This window comes from Monodon monoceros, unplaced genomic scaffold (assembly GCF_005190385.1).
Source record: "Monodon monoceros isolate NGI ecotype Baffin Bay Population unplaced genomic scaffold, NGI_Narwhal_1 Contig661_ctg1, whole genome shotgun sequence".
Taxonomy (NCBI): domain Eukaryota; kingdom Metazoa; phylum Chordata; class Mammalia; order Artiodactyla; family Monodontidae; genus Monodon; species Monodon monoceros.
Window position 1 is genome coordinate 616,085 of NW_021702327.1, and position 3,104 is coordinate 619,188.

Below are 3,104 nucleotides of genomic sequence, written 5' to 3' on the forward strand. Positions count from 1 at the left end.
TAGTGTGTTTGCTGATTTGAAGGTTCTACATGGATTGTAATGTTACTAATAGTTTTAAAATACCATGAAATAGAAATTATCATTTGAAACAAGGTACTAACCCAGAATAGCAATTCAATATGTCAAATTTTAACATAAATAAAGAATTTCAGGTTTTCTGCACTAAGTCCTCTAATTATTTTGACTTTTCAGAAGAAACAGCATAATTTTTCCTTTACTAGTACAGGGAATGTTTTCATTCAATTCTCATGATATCTCACAAATGAACAAATAAAATGTTCTAAAACTTGATAATCAATGGCTAAGCTACGTCAATTTAACACTTTATGCTTTTCAAAGGATTCAAAGGATTTTGACAGTGATGTTGGCATATGTTTACACATGATACTCTTTCTGGGCACTAATGAATTAGTTACATGTGTACATTTGCTTCTAAAATACATTCCTATGTTCTTCCTCTGTTCTAGTTTTAAAACATTTATGTGTATGATTAGTAAGTAAGGAATATTTTTTGTCTAAAATTCTGCATAAACTAGGGCATTACTGGGCATGTTATGATGGAAGATATTTATGATATTTAGCTTTGATATTTATTTTTACACTGGTTTGGAAGGAAGGTAGGAAGAAGGAAAGAAAGGAATAAATCTTACATGCACAAGCATGTCATATAATGAGGAAAATTAGCTTTTTCTAAGTTTAATTGCTAACTTCATTAGTGATGCCATCAATAGCTTGACTAACAGCAGAGCTTTCATCTTCTGCAAGGAGCTGATGTATCTTTCTGACTTTGTTCTTTGGTTGTGCCACCTTATTTGTTGTTACAAATCAATGCTTGTGCAGATATTGAGCAGGTCAGAACTTAACGTTTTACCTGGGGATTGAGAAATGTGGAATAAAACCCAAGAGAGTGGCAAACACGCCCTGATCAATAGTGTGCATTTCCCTTCTTCCCACATTATTTGGAATATAATTTGGTGAAATAAAATGTAGCACAATTGCTAACCTCTATTGCATATATCACTCATATATGGTTCCTTATCTGATCTAAGTTTTAGAGTGTTACAACTGTCTATAGCATTAAGATATTTATCTTAGTTAAAAAAATAAACATATGAGTCAAATTAGTAGTTTATGGTAATTGATTATTTCAGTTGAAAGGAGATGCATATATATCTTTTCCCACAGTATTTTTTTAAATTTATTTATTTTATTTTTTATTTATTTTTGGCTGGTTGGGTCTTTGTTGTTGTACACGAGCTTTCTGTAGTTGCAGCGAGCAGGGTCTACTCTTCATTTTAGTGTGCAGGCTTCTCATTGTGGTGGCTTCTCTTGTTGTGGAGCACGGGCTCTATTGCTTCAGTAGTTGTGGCACGCAGGCTCAGTAGTTGTGGCACATGGACTTAGGTGATCCACAGCATGTGGGATCTTCCTGGACCAGGGATCGAATCCACATCCCCTGCATTGGCAGACGGATTCTTAGCCACTATGCCACCAGGGAAGTCCCTGTGTATATCTTTGAAAATTAACAAATACATAAAGAACATATTGAATGCTGTTGTTACAATTAGTCACTCAAAATATTTTTTACTTCTCAAATCTCCTTATAGAGGGGTCAATGAACAAACTCATTCAACTGTATTTTTAAAGTGGGTGCAATAAAATGCACCCACTTTAAACATACAGTTGAATGAGTTTCCAAAAATGTGTATGTCCAGTTAATCACCATCCCAATGAAGATATACAACACTTATATTCCACCAGAATGTTCTATTTTGTCTTTCTACAGCCAATACCCCTACTGAAACCTGACCCAAGGCTACAGCTCATTTGCTTTCTGTCACTTTAGTTTTGACTGTTATAGATGTTCATATTAATACAATGCCAGCTTCACATAAAAAAAAAACAGTGTTCATTTTGTAGCATGCAGGTACAACTTTTACAAACATCATTACTACAAGTATGTATGAACACTTCTCTAAATGCAGCACCAAGAAATATCACATCCATTTCTTGAAAGAATACTCATCTCAAAAATAATAATAGGGAGAGGGGTCAAGATGGCAGCATAGAAGGACATAGAGTTCACCTCTTTCTACAGGAGCATTAAGAATAAATCTGAAAATGGAACAATTCTCACAGAGAATCTGCTGAACACTAACAGAGGACCTTGGACACCTAAAAGCACAAGAAAATATTCCCTCGTAACCAGGTAGTGTGAAAGAGAGAAAAGGAAAAAAAGAAAAGGGGAAGTGGGACTGGACCAATGCCCCTAGGTGGGGGGTGCTAAAGGAGAGGAGAGGTTCTCTCACCCAGGGAAGCCTCCTCACCAGTGGGGAGATCATCTGAAACAGAAGGGGAGTTTTGGGGGCCCAGAAGAGAGCACTGTAATTGATCTGTGACAGGCAAGACAAAGTTAAGACCTAAACAGATGGTCCATGCACAGCCCTGTATGTCTGAGCCTGAGATGTGTGTTTGCCAGAGCAGACGGGAGCTGGGAGCCAGAACGTGGGTTTGGAGAGCAAGCCTGGGGAGGAGACTGCTGTTGGCTGCTCAGAGACAGCCTGAGGTGATGAGACTGAGGAGTTCCGCAACCGGGAATGCTCCTGGAAGAAGCCAGGAGCTCCTTAGAACTGAAGCACCATTGTTGAGTGACATGAAAAGGGCAGGCTGCCAATGAAGCCTCTCTGCCCATGTGCTTGCCCCCACCTCTGCAGGCACTAGGAGGGCCTCCCAGCAGAGCAGGTTCATGTGCATCTGTTGGTTGCTGCCTCCACTCCCTCCTGCTTGGGCAGGGAGCAGATGCCTGTGAGTGGCCCATACACAGAGGTGGGTCTGAAATCAAAGCTGAGTCTCAGGCACTATGCGACTAAGGAAAAAGGGCTGAAATCTCTCCTTGCAGTTTCATGAACCTCAGATTAAACCCCATGACTGACTTGGTAAAGTCAGCATCTGTGGAACATCTGAAGAGATAAGTGCTCATGCAACTGAGACAGGTCTAGCTTTAGCAGTTGTGGACTTTGTGAGCATGTACACATGGGAGTTGGGCCAGGTCAGAGTCTGAGCTGCCCTCATGGCGCTCACAGTGGGTCCAGATCCATGATTAC